Source organism: Cryptomeria japonica, chromosome 10 (genome assembly GCF_030272615.1).
Source record: "Cryptomeria japonica chromosome 10, Sugi_1.0, whole genome shotgun sequence".
Taxonomy (NCBI): Eukaryota; Viridiplantae; Streptophyta; class Pinopsida; order Cupressales; family Cupressaceae; genus Cryptomeria; species Cryptomeria japonica.
In genome coordinates this window covers 874,852,532-874,873,506 of record NC_081414.1, presented here as the reverse complement: position 1 = coordinate 874,873,506, position 20,975 = coordinate 874,852,532, and positions in this window count along the sequence as shown.

Sequence of the window (20,975 nt, the reverse complement as noted above, 5' to 3'; positions counted from 1 at the left end):
GTTTTATTGCCTTAATAAAAATAAATATATACTAATGATCACATATATCTAAGACCATAACCTCCTCTTGCATAGTCTACATCAAAGACATTATCTTCTAAAGTGAGATCTTAGCAGTTGATCATCAAAACATACGAAAGAAAATGCAAAGTATAAAGCGAGTGGGATATAATTGAAAACTAAGTATTGTAATATAATGGACCATATCAAGGCTATATTTAGGGGCTCTACATAATATGATGCATGTGCATCCTACTATGATGAATCATCTAAAAACCTTTTTTCCTCTTTATCCTCTATTCTTTATTTTTCTTTTCTTTATTTAGGATCTAAAATTTCTCCAAACTTATTAAAATAATGTCTATAGAATAAATTGTTTTGTCAGTTACCATATTTAAAATCTTATAACCCTTAATGTTCTTACTATAGCCAATAAATGTGTATTTTTATGCTTTTGGATTTATTTTAGAGGAATTCTCTTTTCATGCATGAATAAAGTAATCATAAGAAAATACCTTTAAATGTGAAGTGGAAGGTTTCTTTCCTATCCATGCATTTCATTAGGATATTTTAATGAGGAATTAACAAGGAGATTGGTTTATCAGCTTATAAATAATACTCTTTTTTTCAAAACCATAAATATAATTGTGCAACACTTAACATATTTTTTTCTCTTTTCATTAAGGTTGGTTATTCTCTTTAAAACCTCATCTTATCATGGTGGTAAAAATATGCTTTTGTTATAAAAATAATACCTACATGATTAGATATACCAATGAATTCTTCTAAATAATATTCACTGTCATTATCAAATATTAAAACCCTTTTTATTATCAATTTATTTATTAAAATGTTCCTTAAAACATTCAATAATAGAGAATTCTTTACATCTAATGCACATAAAATAAGTCAAGATGCATTTAAGAAAATCATGAATAAAAGTGACATTATATAATTTATATATACTTGTAGAACTCATGACCATTGTACCAAACACATCTAGTGAATTAATTATAATGTTCTCTTTTCTTTGCATGTAAAGAGATGTGATACTCAATTATATTTTCCAAAGAGGAAATGTTATTATAAATTAAAATTCTCATAAGATTAAATAGGAAAATATCAACCTCATTTCATGAAAAATTCTCCAAAAACTATTTTCACTGGAACATAGTCCAAATATCAGTGTTGTAAAATACATCTTTTTTTTTTAAATTACTAGATATATTGGTAGTGTTACAAAATATGATCAAATTTAAGCTAATTGAATTACTAATATGGGATCCATTATAACAACCACAAAATTTACTCTCACCAACTTACAATTGGATTTTCTGAATTTCCCACACAATTTGAAATTACTCAAATTGGATAGAGAAATCAAATTTATCACAACTCCTAGATCACACAAAACATTGGTAAGGGTATAATTGAAATACAACTTTTCCTTTCCATGAGAAAATATTTTACTTACTAGGCTCTATTTTTAGTATATTTCATTAATCCTTCTCCATACGAGATATGTAGCATCCTTCTTAGAGATATTTAATATGATAAACTATAGAAGGAACAACTAAATAGATCCTTACATGTCTCTTTATCTATTTTCTATTAATGGAACAACTATAGAAGGAACAACTAAATGGAACAAATTATATCGCTCTTCAAGGATATCCTCCATTACAAGTTTTCAAAGCTTATAAATAATACCATTCAATTTCTTAATCTCTAAATGAGATTTAATTTTCAAGACTTTTTGTACACATAGATATGTGCATGAAAAATAAAAATGTTATAGTACAACATAAAAATGCCACAACACTTTAAAAAAATCCATTCTCCTCTTATCAAAAATAAAGTTATAATACAAATTTTTTACATAGCAAGTTAACTATTCTAAAAATAACATTAACCTAATTGTATATATTTTAGTGCATTAATGTATTGACCAATATAATGTAAATGCAAAAATCATATAAAATTAGTAAAATATACAAGTGTAGTTCTCATCAAACCATATATATACGAAGAAACCTTTTTTAAGAAAATCAATGTTGGCATTATGTTGTCATTGATGTCAACCGGTATGGGATGACTACCAGTATGAGAGATGTATGTGTGACAATGTTAAGGAAGAGTATAGGTTGAGATATCTTTGATATCACCTTGTGTTGCAAGACACTGGTAAGGTAAGGATGAATGACAACTGGAGTCACCGGTACACAAGTTAGTGCCTGACTTGTGTGGATGGAATGTTAAGGTGACCTGTACCGGTACAATATATCACCAGTAAGGAAAGGATGTCAACTAGTAAGTGATGTGTTGAAATGGAGAAGTCAGATCAAACAAGTCAGTGGTTGTGAGCCGGCAAAGCTCATGACCAGTGTACAAGTAGGATGGCCAAGGTGCTTAAGCTGTTGTTTGTGATGAAGAGGCAAAATGCTACCTAAATCACATCAACACTAGAGGAGAAGAATGGACATGTCACCGATACATTGTGAGGTTGCAGAACAACAAGACTCCCATCGGTTAAAGATGCAGTCACCATGTGTAGAGATGACTCACAGTGAATGTGCTCACACCGGATCTACCGATGAATTGAAGAAATGCTTCGAGTGCATGAAATTAGGTTATGCACTAGACTGACTAAGAAGGCATGCTAAGATGCCAATGCAGAAGAAGAAGTGATGCGTTTGTCAACTTGACAAATTGACTGAGATATGGTCTGAGATGATCAGAATAGAAGGGCTGACTGAAGATGGAGTCTAATGAAGGTTGATGACATAGTGTCATCAAGAGTGTTTATCGGTATGTAAGTCCATCGGTAATATGGACAAGGTGCATATGCAGAAGACTCCCCATCTAATGAAGATGTGAATAAGATAGGTTAGCAAGAGTGTTGAACGATTGAGTTGTCCACTGAAAGAGAAGCAAAGTGAAAGGTTGATGACAGACCAGTTTGAGGGTTTGATCGACAGGGTTAGTGAATCGATAGACAAAAGAACCGGTGGAGTGTCTGGTCAGTGATCCTATCTGAACCAACATGAAGATCCAAGCTAGAAGGTGGTCGACATGAATGCCACATGGAGTCATGGTGGCAGACTTGATACAACGGTCGGTGGACTGTGCATCGACGGAGTAGTTGTAGAGTTGGTCAACTTTAATGGCAGATCCCACAAATCACAGGTTGTGTTGTAGAGGTTTGCAACTCAAGGTCTAGAGGACAACTAAGAACCAGCTCAGAATGATTGAGGAGATCAAGGTAGATGAAGGAAACAACAAGATCAATCTCTGTGGTTGACCAAGAGATCAGTCAACAAGGTAAACAAAAGATTGCCAAAGATAGAAGGTATGATCAAGAAGGGATGACAATGGTGGTGGTAAGGAAAAAGTTGTCTGGGCGATCAGATTAGATAGGATCTGATTGGATTTGGTTCACCTCAAGGCTGATGAGGAAAAGATAACCGCCTTGAGTTTGAATTAGTTTTTGGCAGGAAAACTAGTTTATAAATATGCAAGCCAAAATTAGAGATGGGTGTTGTTGGATGAGAGAGTAGGGCTACTGAATAGAAGAAGAGTGTGCTCCTATGAAGTGATACTTTTGCATGTGAGAGAAATTCAGTCAAGTGCTTAACACATACCTCATAAGAGATACTGAGAGAGAGGGTGAACCAGGTTGAAGTTCTCAACTGGTAGCAGAGCAGAACTGGTGGTGTTCATACCAGTAGGGCAGAAGTGAAGGAAGTTACAGAGAGGGCAGACATAGAACCGACAGAGTGTAGTACCAATGAAGAGCAAAGAGTAAGGTGAAGATCAATTAGAGAAGAATAAGAGGATAGTTGTACCAGTAGAGTTTATTGGTAGTGAAATAGTAGATGTGAGTAGCAGGAGAAGTGTATCAGTGCAGCAGAGAAGGTATCTCATCAACAGAATAAGATATATGAAATGATTACAAGATTCACTTGTAACAGTGTGACTAATTTTTTAATTGATGTTTTAATTGTGATCACTGAGATGTAGCTTGGTGTAGGGTTTGTAGCTCCTTTGGGTTGTAGCCTATAAATCTGGTAGGCGTTGGAGCTCTTTGGGTTGGTGCCCTAAATCAGGGGTTGTAGCTCCTTTGGGTTGTAGCCCATAAACAAGTCAGGGGTTGTATCTCCTTGGGTTGGTGCCCCAAACATTGTAATAGAGATTTGATTATGAGGTTGGATTGGAGTAGTAGTCTCCATCAGCATTGCTCACCAAGGTTTTTCTTATCTCAAGTTTTCCTCTTACATACTAGTGTTATGTGATGTCTCCTTGAGTGTGTTTGCATTTGAGTTAGTCTCCCCACTAACTGATAAGTCTGTTACCAGTTAGATCTAATAACCGGTATGTTCACATAGGACAGTAAAGGGAAAAAAATTGAGAACCACTTGTTCACCCCCCTCTTGGTGGTACGTTGTGTCTAACAATTAGTAACAGAGCCTAGGTTCCCAATTAGACGAGTTTTCTCCAACTTGGGTAGATTCTGGGTTAAGGATACAGTGGTTTGTTTAGTGTCAATCCATGATCCAATATTTGATGGTTCAAACTATGCTACTTGGAGTTGCAAAATGGAAGTCTTCCTATCCTCTCTAGTGTTTGATGTGTGGATGTCAGTTGTTAATGGTCTCCCTAAGAATGTCAGTCCTCCCTTCAGATTTGAAGATGAAAGAAGATGCATATGTAGTGAATACACCATGAAGGCCATAGTCAGTGGGATCACTAGTGATGTTCTCTCACAAGTGGATAGATGCAAATCGGCAAAGAGTCTATGGGATAGACTGAAGAAACTATATGGAAATGAACCCTAAACCACTAAATCAACTTGTGAGAGGGAGAAGAACTTTGTAGCAAATACATGTGAAGATGACAGAGGCAATTCAGATTGCCGCACCTACAATGATGATGAGGAGACTCATCTTTTCATGGCCCATGAGACAAACATTGAGAATCACATATCAAAAGGGGATAATACAGATAGATCCTACCTATATGATGTATTTGGCAATGACACTAAAAAAGAACAATAAGAAGGAGAAAAGGTAAATAGATCTAGGTGGCAAGATCTATTTGGAAATGACAATGAAGAAGAAGAAGAGGCAGAAGTAGATCTTGAGTGTGAGCTGGTAAGTCCTCTGGAAGAGCTTCAAAATGTTAGAAATGATTTTAAAATCTACAAAAGATCAGTTCATGAGGATTGCAGCCAGTTGAGAACCTGGCTTGAAGTATCAAACCAAAAGGTTGGTTTATTGACCACTCAACTAGAAGAGACAAAAAAATTGATTGATGATTTGAAATCAGTCTTGGACTCCAAGGGAAGTGAAATGGAGAATTTGAGAAATGAATGCAAGCTATTCAAGAATGCTGCTATAGTAGAGTAGAACTCATTAACAAAATTCCTTGAGGAATATTAAAAATGCATCTTAGAGTTGAAGACTTAGGCAAAGAACACTAAGGTGTGCCAATGTGAAGATTTGGCATCAAGGCTAGAAGTTAAAGATAAAGAATATCAAAAGTTGTTTGGAGAAACAGAGTTTCTCTGAAATGACCTCGAGAAGTGTTAGGATGAGCTCAAGGTAAGAATCCGGTTTCATGGCAACAATGATGCCTTGGACAAAATGTTGAAAAAGAAAAAGAATGCCAAGGACACTAAAGGATTAAGAAGTGTTGTCAGTGAATGCTCCACCAGCAATAATGTCCCCCACAATGACATTTTGTTTGTCTCCTCAAATAGGGAAAACCAAGGCCAAACCTTCATAGTGAGAAATTCTCCCCAAAAGAAATTTGATCTAAATACAACTGGTGAAGACTTGTAGATAAGTGTGAAGACCGGTGTTGTAATAAGAAGGACAAATGCAAATCCCAAAGGTAAAGGGAATATGGGAGAAGACAGCTTCACCGGAAGCAGGAAAATGAGGAAGCAACAAAGAAGACCTCCTACCAACAGAGGACAAAGAAATGTTACAACCCACAAGGAAAAGCAAGTGTGGGAGAAGAAGAGAACAAATGGAAGAGTTGCATAGAATGGACAACTAAGGATCCATTCTCAAAGAAGAAGAAATGGAGATGCTAAACCAGTAAGATCTCCTCATGCATGGCAAAATAAATTTGCAAGTCATATGCCATTCTTTACTAGTTATTGCTTTGTATATAATGCTTATGGCCATAGGGAGGATAATTGTAGAAAGAGATCTAGAAAGATTAATCTAGGATCTCATAGACATCATGCATATGAGAAAAATGTATCCAAGAGTAGATACATGCATATCCCCTCTCCTGATTATGCTAAAAATAATCCATTTGTTGTTCCTAATAAAGTAAATGTTGTATGTTTTAACTACAATGGATCTGGCCATAGAAAGTTTGAATGCAGGAAGAGGAACTTGCAATCATATGGAGGTTGGTACAACAACTATGCTCTACAAACAAAGTGGGTATAGAGCATATGGAAGTGTGAGACCTACATGGAACCAAAGGAGAAATGGCCAAGCAGGAGCAAGAGGTCCACCGGTTTTGGTTGTAAGTCACAACAACATGACTAGAAGAAGATGCTCAAACCGGTATGTCAACAGATTCCCCAAACATGAAGTTGGGATGGATGTTGTGTGCTACTATATCACTACTTCTAGCTATGATGGAGAATCAGGAAATGGAAGGACTCATCAATAGAAGAAGGAAAGACCTTCTCCCAAGCCTAAAAAATGGAAGATGAATGAGACCAGGCAGGTATGGAGGAAGAAGACCATGGATCGACATTGTGAATCTAATGCATGGGTGATATCTCCAAAGGCCTAAAGGAGATGCAGGATCTTAGGGGGAGTAATACATCGAACTTATCATTCAACCCCTCAGTGATGAAGGCAACATGTAAGAACATGTTGCTTCCGGCATGAAGGAAGAAAATGAGAAAATAAGTGTGTATAGAGGTTGACTTGACTACACACCCACATATCAGAGTTGAATCACTATTGTTGTATCAATGTATGACAAGATAACAATTGGAATTAGATACAGAGTGACACAGAATCTTAGGATTCATAGGAAGGTGCTTTGGTAGTGATAATGGATCAGTACGGGAAACCGATATGTGTAGGATGTTAGTGGCATAAATACTAACAAGTACTTGCAGGTTATGTAAGACAATGAAGTTGGAGATCATTGCAATAGCCCCAGTAGCATGGAATGTGGAGTTATGTCTCAGGTGGTGTTGATGAAGACCTGAATGACATATGTTGGCCTAGTGGTTGACCATGCAAGAATCCATGTTTATGGGCTAACCGGTTAGGTTTATGACATGGTGATGTCATTGTATAGCATTGTGAAGATTCAGGATCATGTCATTGGGTGTGATGTGAAATAATGAAACTGAAAGATCATCAGATGATCTCACCTACACAACTCAACCGGTACATGGAGATGATTGGAGCTCTGGTATTGGACTTGATTGGAGTTGAGAACCTAGGATGTATGACTCACGGGGAGTTCAAGTTCTCATGATGCAGAGTCAGCATTCTTGAACCTAAAAGTGTAAGTGCACTGATTGCCAAATCTATAGATGATGAAAAATTATAGTAGGAATACCCAATAAAATTTCATTGTAAGGGGTATCTACCTATCATTTGGTTGTTTGTATTCATAGTACAATCACATTTGATTCCTAAATAAATTTGGGATCAAACAAGAGGTGATGCAATTTGACCGACAAGTGAGTAGTGTTCATTGACACATCCCTCTGCAATTGACTATTTTAACAAATGGTATAAAATTTGCATTCTCAATTGGTGTCAGTTGATGGTTAAGATCTCCATCTCAAGTGTTGTGACTTGAGAAGATGTAATATTAGGTAACAATTGGTTTCAAAGGAGGAGAAAGAATTTTGTCAGTGACAACGCCCTTTGCCATTGTTGTCAAATGGGGAGAAGGATTTTGTAGTATACTACTTACTGCATGTGTTGAGAATCCATGGATTAGAGAAAGGGGGAGAAGGATTATGTAGTGTGCCAGATAGGATTCTGTAGTATACAACATACTACATGTGTTGAGAATCCATGGATAAGAGAAAGGAGGAGAAGGATTATGTAGTATGTCGGATACTACATGAATTGACATCAATGCAAAAGGGGGAGATTGTTGGCATTGTGTTGTCATTGATGTCAATCAGTATGGGATGACTATTGGTATGAGAGATGTATGTGCAACACTATAAAGGAAGAGTACAGGTTGAGATATCTTTGATATCACCTTGTGTTGTAGGACACTAGTAAGGTAATGATGAATGACCACTGGAGTCACCGGTACACAAGTTAGTGTCTGACTTGTGTTGATGGAATGGTAAGATGACCAGTACCGATACAGTATATCACCAGTAAGGAAAGGATGTCAACTGGTAAGTGATGTGTTGAGATGGAGAAGTCAGATCAACCAAGTGAGTGGTTGTCAGCTAGTAAAGCTCATGACCAGTGTACAAGAAGGATGGCCAAGGTGCTTGAGCTGTTATTTGTGAGGAAGAGGCAAAATGTTACCTAAATCACATCAACACTAGAGGAGAAGAATTAACAGGTCACCGGTATGCTGTGAGGTTGCAGAACAACAAGACTCCCACTAGTTGAAGATGTAGTCACCATTTGTAGAGATGACTGACATTGAATGTGCTCACACCGTATCTACTAGTGAATTGAAGAAATGCCTTGAGTGCATGAAATTAGGTATATGCACTGGAAAGACTGAGAAGGCATGTTAAGGTTCCAATACAGAAGAAGAAGTGATGGGTTTGTCAACTTGACAAACCGACTGAGTTATGGTCCAGGCTTATCAGAATAAAAGGGCTAACTGAAGATGGATTCTGATGAAGGTTGATGACAAAGTGTCATCAAGAGTATTTACCGGTATGCAAGCCCACCAGTAATATGGACAAGGTGAAGATGCAGAAGAATCCCCATCTAATGAAGATGTGAATAAGATAGGTTAGCAAGAGTATTGACCAACTGAGTAGTCCACCGAAAGAGAAGCAAAGTGCAAGGTTGATGACAAAATGGTTTGAGGGTTTAACCAACAGGGTTAGTAAACTACAAAAAAGAAGTACCGATGGAGTGTTTGGTCACCGATCCTATCTGGACCGACTTGAAGATCCAAGCTGGCAGTAGGACAACATGAATTCCACATGGAGTCAAGGTGGTGGACTTGTTAGAGTGGTTGATGGAGTGTGCACCAATGAAGAAGTTAAAGAGTTGGTCAACATTAATGGCAGATCCCACAAATCACGGGATGTGTTGTAGAGCTATTGCAGAGGTTTGTGGCTCGAGGTCTAGAGGAAAACTAAGAACCAGCTGACAATGATTAAAGAGATTGAGGTAGATGAATGAAACAACAAGACCAATCTAGGTGCTTGACCAAGAGATCAACCGACAAGGTAAAAAGCAGATTGCCAAAGATAGAAGGCATGATCAAGAATGCATGAAAATGGTAGTGGTAAGGAAATAGTTGTCCGGGCGATCAAATCAGATAAGATCTTATTGGATTTGGTTCACCTCAAGGTTGATGAGGAAATCCTAACCGCCCTAATTTTGAATTGGTTTTTGGCAGGAAAACCAGTCTATAAATATGCAAGCCAAAATTAGAGATGGGGGCTGCTGGATGAGATAGTAGGGTTACTGAATAGAAGAAGAGTGTGTTGTTGCGAAGTGATACTTCTGCATGTGAGAGAAATTCAATCAAGTTCTCAACGCATACCTGAGAAGAGATATTGAGAGAGAGGGTGAACCAGGTTGAAGTGCTCAACCAGTAGTAAAGCAGATCGATAGTGTCCATACTGGTAGAGAAGAAGTGAAGCAAGATGCAGAGAAGGCAAGCATAAAACTGACATAGTCTAGTACCAGTGAAGAGTAGAGATTAGGGTGAAGATCCAGTAGAGCAGAAGAAGAGGAAAGGTGTACTAGTAGAGTTTACCGACAGTGAAGCAGCAAATGTTGGCAATAGGAGAAGTGTACCAGTGTAGCAGAGAAGGTATCTCACCAGTAGAGTAAGATATATGAAATGGTTATAAGAATCACTTGTAACAGTATGACTACATTTATAATTGATGTTTTCATTGTGATCACTGACTTGTAGCTTGGTGCAAGGGTTGTAGCTCCTTTGGGTTGTAGCCCATAAATCTGGTAGGGGTTGGATTTCCTTGGGTTGGTTCCCTAAATTAGGGGTTGTAGCTCCTTTGGGTTGTAGCCCATAAACAAGTTAGGGGTTTTAGCTCCTTGGGTTGGTGCACTCAACATTGTAATAGAGATTTGATTGGGAGGCTGGATTAGAGCAGTAGTCTCCAGCATCATTACTCACCAAGGTTTTTCTCATCTTGGGTTTTCCTCATACATACTAGTGTTATGTGATGTCTCTTTGAGTGTGTTTGCATTTGAGTTGGTCTCCCCACTAACCGGTAAGTCTGTTACCAGTTAGATCTATTAACCGATATGTTCACATAGGAGAGTAAAGGGAAATTTTTTGAGAACCACCGATTCAGCCCCATCTCTGTGGTGCATTGTGTCTAACAATCTATAGCATCATAGATGACACAAATCAATATCAATCTTCAATAAATAATTATATCTATAAAAAAATACTTTGTTTATTTGTTATCATTTTGGTATCACTTGTGTATATATAATAACCCATAGAAATTCTCTTATAATTCATAACAATGACTTAAAAAAAACTATAGCTAAATTCCTAAACTATGATATGGGAAAATAATAATATCTATATGTTGCTAAGAAATGCATCATTGAATAGAAAGTATTAACAAATATGATCTTTGATCTCATTCAACCTAGTAGGAACCACTTTCTAAACTAAGAAAAGAATATGATGTTAATAACTCATGTTGGAACCACCCATCAAAAAGAAGATGTTCCAGTTTCTCCTCTAACATCAAGAATCGATATCGTAGTATAAATGTATTTGCATCTATTTGTAACTTCCACCGTGATGTTTGAAAACCCTCATGAATTATACTAAAAAATTAATATTATAATAAAAGAGGAGAATAATAAGAAAATAAAGAGACTCGCAACATGTATATCCAAGTATCAATTCTCCAATTTTGCATATCCAACATTAGTACTTTAGGATTACAATTAAATATTAAAATTAACCTTAAATGGATCAATATTTTTATAGAAACATGGACCTCCTTAAGATATTTAGTAAAACAAAAGGTAACAATCAAATTCTTGGGTCATAATTAATTACCTCTAGAATTTGGTGTTAGAAACTAAGTCACTTGGACAAACAATGGGTTAGCCACAAAGAGTTAGCAGCTTAATGGTAGAACACTCTAGTGGTAAATGGAAGGTCTTAGGTTTGAATTATAGCTACTCCATAGGTAGCACCTCCACATGGTATAATATTTAGGTTAAGCTATGTGTTCCAAGCACCTTCAATATGTCTTATGGTGGTGTATTCAAAACAAGCCACACTCAAACCAATGATGAACATGGTACAAATGGGCGAGTAGTTCAATTGTAACACACTCCAACACCAAATGAAAGATATTATATTTGATTCTTAGCTAGTAAAAAATTAGCATCTCAATACTTCTAGATAGAATAACAAGAGCGTCTTTAATATATAAGATGGTTGTAAGAGGAAGTTACACTTATTGACCAACTTATGATTCATGTTATAACACATCATAAGGCATGTTTAGTTAGATATCAAAGTCAACATGAATTTATTTATTTGTTGAGAAAATGATGACAAGCTTGTGGTAGGTAGTTATTATCATATTCTAAAATTTAGCCAATAGACTCATCTTGGCTCTTGGGAAATGTATTTTGACTATGTATTTAGGTACCACTCTTTGGATTGTTTTAAATGAACAAGGAACTAGTAAAGACGTCATATATTAATATTCATGATAGTACATATTTAAATAAGTGAGAGTAGTTAGAATGAACCATTTATATGGTTGAACCACCACTAGTTGGACCATGACAATATAATAACCAATGACATTCAATAGTTATGCCAACATTCCCCCCTTATTACATTGTTCCTAAAACTTTCCCTAGGGAGCCCCATTTAAGGCTTATCACAACAAAAAATTGCTGATTACATTATGTGAATACATATTTTTGAGAAGATCTTCTGTTGAAGAAGAAAATCCTAAACCAAGTAAGGATCCATCAAGTTGTCTCTTGACCCTTGAAAAGGTGTAGCTTCAAGTTTTGTTCTTAAGCTCTCAATTCTGAATTCTAGAATTACAGAGTCTTCAATTATTCAACAATGATCCCTAAGATATACGATAGAATTCTATCATTGTTTAATGATTGCAAAAAGATTAATTATTTTAGATTATATACTATTAACCTTGCTTGACAACAATCCATATTGTGCTCAACACCAAATCCCAAAGCTGTCTCCAAAATATAATCTTCACAATACATGTATTCTTCAAAACCATTAGCATCAAAAAAGAAAATAAGACACAAGAAAGACTAAAGGAAAAAATTATTCTTATGCAAAAAAAATCATCTCAAAGTGAGAAGTTAACTTGAGATGACAAAAATCCTCCATCCTCCAGTGCCACCGGCCTCCAAGTTTTGAAATTTTATAATACTGATGCACCATTGACACCATGAGAAGAGTCATTAATAATGCATTCATCATCTACAGAATCTTCATCTTCAATGCAAGCAACATCAACTTCAGTAGATTTTTATTTTACTTTTCCCTTAAGCACATCACTAGCTCGAGTTTTACAATCCCAAGGTGTGTGACCCTTTTTCTTACAATACAAACACTTGATTCTCTTTCATATTCTATAATGACTTCCTGAATAAAGTTGTTTTTCCTAAGGAATCTAATCTTTTGTAGTTGCTTTTTGAATATAGTTCTTTCTCTTGAGGATCATCTTTTGATTCTTTTTTTGTTCACTTATCTTCTGCTATAAGAGCTGGAATCATACCTTCTAGAGTTTGTGAAGGTATTTGACTAAGTGTGCAAACAACATTGTTGTATTTTGAAGGCAAGTCATTTAACAATGTGACCTTAGAATTATCATCATCTATAGGAGCCTTCACCTTTGCAAGTAGTCTAATGAGAGATCTCAAATTACTTATATGGTTTGACATCGCGATCCCATCTTCTATCTTGAACCTAAACAACTGAAGTTTTAGAGGGAATTTTGAATTTACTACTTTAGCTCCAAACAAATTATCCCAGATTGCATTTGATGATTTATCTAAATCTATATGATGCAATTCAGTGTCAAGAAGAGAACTACCAATAATAGTCTTCATTGTATCATCTCTATTATTCTAATCTAATAGCTTGGTTGCATTTGTCGATGGTTTCTCCTTTCCACTTACTATACCCCATAAATTCTTATTCATCAATTGTATTTGAATTTTCATCCTCCAAATGTAAAAATTAAATTTGAAATACTTATATAATAAAATTTCCATTTTAACAAATTAATATCAACCGTATCCCTCCAAAATATGTTGACATATTCAACCATCTTTATTTCATTCTTTATTCTTTTTCACTTAACATCAATATTTTTCACTTGACTTCATAAATTACAAGATAAAATCGCTCTCTATTCTAACATGGTACCATAAGCAGAATCACTTCATTCAAGCATGAGGTATTAAGAAAACATCAGACTTATATGTTCCCTAAATCTTACAATATTATTATGTGTTGCTTGTATGCTTCCTCCTCAAGTTTTCTGCAAACACCATTATAGGTTTTCTTACACAATACAGATCTTATTTGCATGGCGTTTTAAAATTTGGGCTGCAACCTCCTATGTCTTTGGCTTCGACCTCTTATATTGACGGTTTGAATATAGAAATCCTCATGATTCTATGTGACGGACATCAATCTTCTGGACTACTTATCACACACTGTGAACTCTCAAACAGATTGTCAACAAATTGAAAAATGACAAAATAGTAATGAAGCCATGATAGAAACCATTCACAAAAACAATGGAATAAACTCCTTATTACTTTCACTTCTTTGAATCAGCACTTAGAAATATATATCTTCAATTTTCAATATAGACTCTCGTTAGCCTTATATTTCTTATTACAAGACAAATGTTGCATGCACTTACATGAAGCGATGACAGGGCAACCACAGAAGCGATGATAGGGTTCAAATTTTGATACTAACTCTATTGTTTTAATGGGTCTCAATTTTTGATAATGAGCTTGTTGCTTCTATAAGTCTCAAATTTTGACAATGAGTCTATTACTTTGACAGATCTCAAATTTCCAAAATGGGTCTATTACACATTGGGTGCAATCAATATATTGAAGTTTAATCACCACAATAATTACAAAGTGTCTCCACTTGAATTTGACAAATAAGAAGATTATCCCTTTTGGCAAATGAGAGAGGAAAATATCAATATGGACCTCATAATAGAATTACTAAATAAGAGGCAACATCTTTATCTCTATAGTGTCAAATAAGTGGAATACATTAGTAAAGACCAACATTATCATAGTTATCATAAATTGCATTTCCAACGTTAGGAAAATCATTTTCATGGGAAGTAGATTTACATCTTGCATCTTCTCAACACTTGGTGGTGTATCAAATATATCAAGTGGTATCTCAGAAATATCAATATAAATTGTAGTTAATATAGGGTCAATGAGATCAACAATATCATCAAAAGAATCACAAGATGACTATGCATATGCATAATTTCACCATCAATAATAGATTGAACTGGTCTCCACCTTAAATGGTCTATACAACCAATACTCATACACCTTATAGATTTTGAATGTGGATCTAGGAGATAACAATGCTTTGCAAAAGGAGTATGCAAACCACATGACGTACAAGGGTGTAAATCAAAGCAATTATTGGAATGATTAACTCGACATCCATAATGGGAATAAATTTGGACATTCTTAGGCTTGGCACATATTGCTTTTGATTGCTTAGATTTTTAAACTTCATTAGAATCATAAAAAAATTTTGACTCTACATGACATTTATTCATAATTTCCCCTAATATGAATTTTATGGGTTTGGGATATTTTGGGGTATAAGAACAAACAAATTATTGATAACCAAGACCACATTTGCTTTTATTTGATTTCTAGGATTCCAAAACTCTCACAATGGGTTTTGTTGAAGTAACATATTTCAACTCAATAAATTTTTTATTTTGTTGAAACCCAATATTTTTCCTTTGTGACTCAACAAATTTATTTAAAGAATATTTGAATTTACATGATTTATTGTTGAAATTCTAGAAGAATACACATTTTTCTTAACCTCTTTTTGTTGTGTAATTTCTAATTGATATTGTAACCAATTAATTAATTTTCTCAACAATATATGTATTGGTTAGAAAATTACATGAATAGATATTTACATTATCCCCAACATTCAAAAATTAATTTTGTCCTTTATGAGTTGTTAATTTGAATCCACATAGATAAAAATTTGTCTAGATACAAAGTAGATTTCATAATGAAGGTTCAATCAGTAATACTCAAAAAAATCCTTCCAAACTTTTATTTCTTCTTATCACAACAAAACCATTTTATAAAGCTACAGATCAATATCTCATGTCTCTAAAAGAAACTCGTAATTAAAACCGTTATCTCATTTCAATATTTTTTTATTACTTTATAGTTAAAAAATAGATAATATCAATAGTTGCAGACAAGTCTATTTAACCTTGCAAGTGATAAATTAACATACCATCCACAAACATTGAGAGTAGAATCGGTGTGTAATCATTTATCATGACCACCAACAATCATAAACCATGTATCCATTGATCTACAATATAAATCTAATTTTCTTCACATAGCCATTTGTTTCGCAAAATTGACCACTCCTCTTCTTTTTAAATTTATGTAAACTATAATGGATTCCCTCACAATAGTCAAATAGAAAATATACAAAATCCAATTTGTTTGGTAAGAGTGCTAACACCATAAATAAAAAAAATAAAGAGGAACGTCTATATTTCACCTTCCTTAGTGCTATGGGTTTGATGTTTCTTCCACAATTTTTAATGCTTACATCATTTTCGTTTGCTAACAAACTTTTGGTTTATTATTCATATCTTCCCATCCCCGGCACACACCTAACAAAGAGATTTGAACACCCAACAATGAAAAATAAATTATAGTACAAAGATAAATACATATTATATGCAATATTGTCTATCATTATCTCCCATCTTATTCATCAAATCATAACCATTGGGCTCTACTACCATTTTTAGAATAGGAAGGAAACATAAAAAATACATTTGATTGTATATCATAGTTTTAGGTTTGAATAACTATTTATATTATTATTTTAGAGGTAGAAAATAGTTGAACTATCATGCCCCCCAACTCTGGTTGGTTGAAGTTAAACTTTGATGGCTAGTCCAAAGGGAACCCAAGTTGGGTAGGTGAGGGTGGTGTCATCTATGATGATAGACAAAATGTTGTGTTGTCTTATGTGGCCAACTTGGGAATGCAAACCTTGAGCTTTACTAAGGTGGATACCATTTATTATAGTCTAATCATCGTTAATGAAAAAAATATCAACCAATATTATAGAAGGTGACTCGAGAAACATAATCCTTTCCCTAAAAAATGAAGCTTCTCCATTTTGGAAATGTGAAGAATTGGTGAACAAGTGTAAATCTATCATTCAAGGCATTAGCCCTATTAGCCTCAATCACATGAGGAGAGAGGGTAACAAAGTTGTGGATAGGCTAGCTTCTTTAGATCCATTTTCTGAGAATTTAAAAATCTAGACTAATTCCTATGATCTTTCCAATTTGGTTTGTGTCGTGATATGCAAGGACATAAAGTATAATGATTGGGTATAATTCAAAAATCACCTTTTATATCCTAGCCACCCCTTTAGCAAGTGATTTTTTTCTAGATTGGTAGGTTCCCTTTTCAAAAATTAGTGTCAGTTCTCCTTGTAAGTGCTATGACATGCAAACTATTGGTTTTTGTTTCACCCACCTAGTTGAACTATTAAGAATACTTCAATGGTGGAAATTGGGGTGGGACTTAATCCAAGTTGAACTGGATAACTATGAGCAATTCAAGTGTAAGCCAAAGCTATGGCAAAAATGATAAAGAGGGATTTAGATAGTTGTGTGGAGCACATGCAGGGTTTCAACCATGAGCTTTCAAAAACCTTTGCAAAGGCCTAGCAAAAGTGGGGATGTAGATTGGCAAAGTTACCTTCAAAGTTATACTAGAGTTTATTACATCCATTAATAGACTCCCACATGATGGCATTACATTTATTAAGAAGCTGAAGGGTTCATATAAGGAAAAATTCAAGTGATTCTTCTAATTCTTCTAGGAGGGGGAAGGAGTGTCGAAGCTATAAAGTGGTTACAACAGAGAATAGATCCCCTAAAAATGGAAGGATGTGACCCTTCTTTTGATGAAATTCTTCACCCTTGATGATAATTATAAAAAATTTCACACTCAAATATTCCCCATGTTAAATCACCTGAGGTATGGAATCTGCAGGAACTTTGCTTTCGAGTTCTATTCATCTTTATCCCAATCTATTCATAGAGATAAGTCAATGAACTACTCACCCCTACATTAGGCTTTAATCCTTAGGCTATATATTTTTCATTTTGATTTAACCCCTTCGGGGGTCCCCCTTCTAATTCCTCTAGTCCCCTATTGGACCCAAATCTGGTGATTGAGATCTCTAGGACCCCTATGGCTAAACCTACCTCATCTATTTGTTCTATGTCTAAGCCCAATCTTGTCCCCACCTTCTTTAACTGTAGCAGAGAGGAAAAGAAAATTCCCTCTTCTATCCTGAACCTCAAAAAGGTGGAGGTGTTGGAGTCTAGTAAATACGAGTTTGAGCACTATGAATCTTCTTTTGATTCAAAATATGAGTCATATCCTATTGTGTTTGAGGAGGTGACACCCTTTCTCCCTAATCAAGAGACCTCGAACCCTAAGAAGGCCCTTAATGATATCAAGGCTATGATTTTAAAACTGGAGGAGATAAGGGGAGACAAGAAATGGTTATCAAATAGTTTCTCTCACAGTTTGATTTAGACATTAACATAATATTTGTTTCAGATATGGAATTTATCATCCACTTGCTATTAGTGGATGATATGACTCTCTAAAGATGGCATGAGATCAATTTAATAAGTCTCATCTTTAAGGATATTTAATAAGTTTTGTTAAACTCATAAATAAAAAATTTAAGGATCTTTTTCATAATGGTAGCTCTTGTGTTCAAGATAAAATAGCTTGTTGCTTGGCTCTCAAATTGCTTCTCTACCAAGGAAAAATCTTGTCATTTCTCTCATTTATTTTATGTGGGACCAAGTTGTTGAATTACTATAAAGAAAATTTGGAAGAGTGTTATTTCTTGAAAAGGGAAATGGTTGAGCTTGGGGAGGAGGATTTTGGAGAATTTTATTGTATCTCTTTCTTGTACTATCTATTCATGTGATTTTTTTGAAGTGAACTAATTCCTTATGCTAGGAGCCTCAAAGGATAGAAAAATGTCACTTCTAAGATGGGATAAAGTTTTCATGAAAAGAGAGAAAGGTGGAGCTCAAATTAATGATATATCCTTACATAATTTAGCATTGGATGTTAAATTACTATGATATTTTTTTCTCGAATGAGATAGTTTGTGGTGTAATTTATACAATTTTAATATTTGAATGGTGGAAATGCTCCAATCTTCATTCCAACAGAGAATTTTTATTTGATTCTTTCAAATTATAATTTTGTGAACTTTTCTATAGACACCATTTGTTTGAGAATTTCTTTGGATATAGGAATGGAAGTAAAGAAAAAAATGATCAAATTATTTCATGTGTCTCCCTCTTTTCTCTAGTTCTCAAGACTTGGCCGAACTTGGAGAAGAAATTGTATAGTGGAGACTCTTTCTCTTTGAGGCCATAAAAAATATTTCTTTTTCTTCTTTAATGTATATAGATCCCCCAAATTTAGAGATGGTAAGGTTTTTTGGATTGGCAATCCCTTAGAGGATTATAAATTTTAGAACAACAACTTAATTTAATGAATAAAATATTTCAAGTCCTTGGCATGACTAGCCTTCTAATTTGATTCGGCATAAGTGAGCTCTTCCCAAATGTAACACTTTTATTTTGTTAGTCGCCCTTAATAGAATCTTGACATATGATAATATATAGACAAGATGTTTCATCTATCCTCTCCATTGTATTTTATATTAGTAAAAAATCAATAAGTGGAGCATACCCTTTTTCATTGTTTGTATGGTTCAAATTTTTGGATGAAATTTTTGCAAAATATAAATTTACAATGTCAAACTCTTGTTAATTCTGCATGCCTTAATGTATGTGCTTTATATTAGGATCGTAAACATTAAAGATCATTGATGAAGGTATATGTTGGCTCTTAGGAGAATTTGATTAGAAAGGAATAATTTATTTGTTTTTATTGTGACATTTCTTGACAAAGATGATGGACTAAAATTCAAGATTCTATTGTGAAAAATATTAAATATGCTATCATGTATTTGAACCATTATTTTTCTCATTTTGATCTCTTAATTCTTCACATTCAGAACATTACCTATCCTTCATCTATCCATAAAATGAGGGATAAATAAGATGGAAAATAAAAGGTCAAATGACTTAAATCCCTAAAGAAATTTTTTAATTATACTATAAAGAATTATGAGGAAATATATATTAGGATGGTTTCTACAAGATGTGAGTTCTTTTTTCATATGCACTTGAAATGGATGGTAGTAGTTGAAGTTATTTCCTTGGCAATCTCTTTGAGGTGAAAAGAGTTGATAGTAGAAGATGATCCTAAATTAGTGATGTATCCCTCCTCAAAGAAATCTTAATCTAGTTGGAAAAATAAAAATCTATAGGATGAATCTTTGTTTTTTAGTTTTTCCTTGAAGGATGTTTTTCTTTCATTGCTTTAGAGAGATTAATAAGCTTGTATAATATATTGAGATTAATAGGAAACAGGTTTTTGGGTTTTATTTAAGCATGAAGGTTATATTTAAGGGAGTTTGATCAAAGCTAGTGTGGGAGACACTAGTGTGGAATCATCCCTTGTGTTTTGTTGAGTTGCATGTTAGTAAGTTAAGATTTTTTCATTGGATTGTAAGGAAAATAAATTAAACATTTTCAAAACTTCTTGATAATGGTTTAATACGAACACTTGAACCACTTGGAGATGACATATTTGGGTGTGTTTCTCTTAGCTTTAGCTTGTGTTGCCTCCTAGGAGGGCTTACTTTATGCTAGGTACAATTTTGCTTTGTGTGTTATTCTAGTAACATTTAATGTGTTGTGTGGCTGGAAAGCTCTCACACATGGTGATATTTTTCTCTATTATTGTAATGGTACATAGGATTATTGTTTATCTAGAAAAATTTTCAACTTAAAGGGCTAGTGTTCAATAGGCAATTGGAAACAAAATTTGATTTCTTCATTTTTTGTCTAATTTCCCTATCTAAATGCATTTTGAATCTTTTGAGTGTTGAAGATATGAAGATAGTGTAGGTACATGTTTTTATTATGCAATATTGTTTGCATGGCTTGGTGAATATAGTGGTAGATTTGACAATAAGGTCTTAAACTTTAAAATGTTCGATTTGAGAGGAGGTTACTTCAAATTAGTTTGAGGTAGATGATCTTAGAAATGATATAATTTTATAAGAAAATTAATTTTGATTTCAGAAATTAAAATAAAATAATTTAAAAATTAACTTAATTGTCAAAATCCTTCTTATTAGAAGTTTCCAGCCGGAAAATTCCTAAATTAAAAGATAATGTATGACAAGATTGCAAAGCACAAGGAGTTAATTCAGAACCTAATTCTCTAACCGAGAGCAGTGTTTTTCCTACCATTCCAATAAAAAATACTGTAAACATTATAAAATGCCCAAGAAAAGATGACATTACAGAG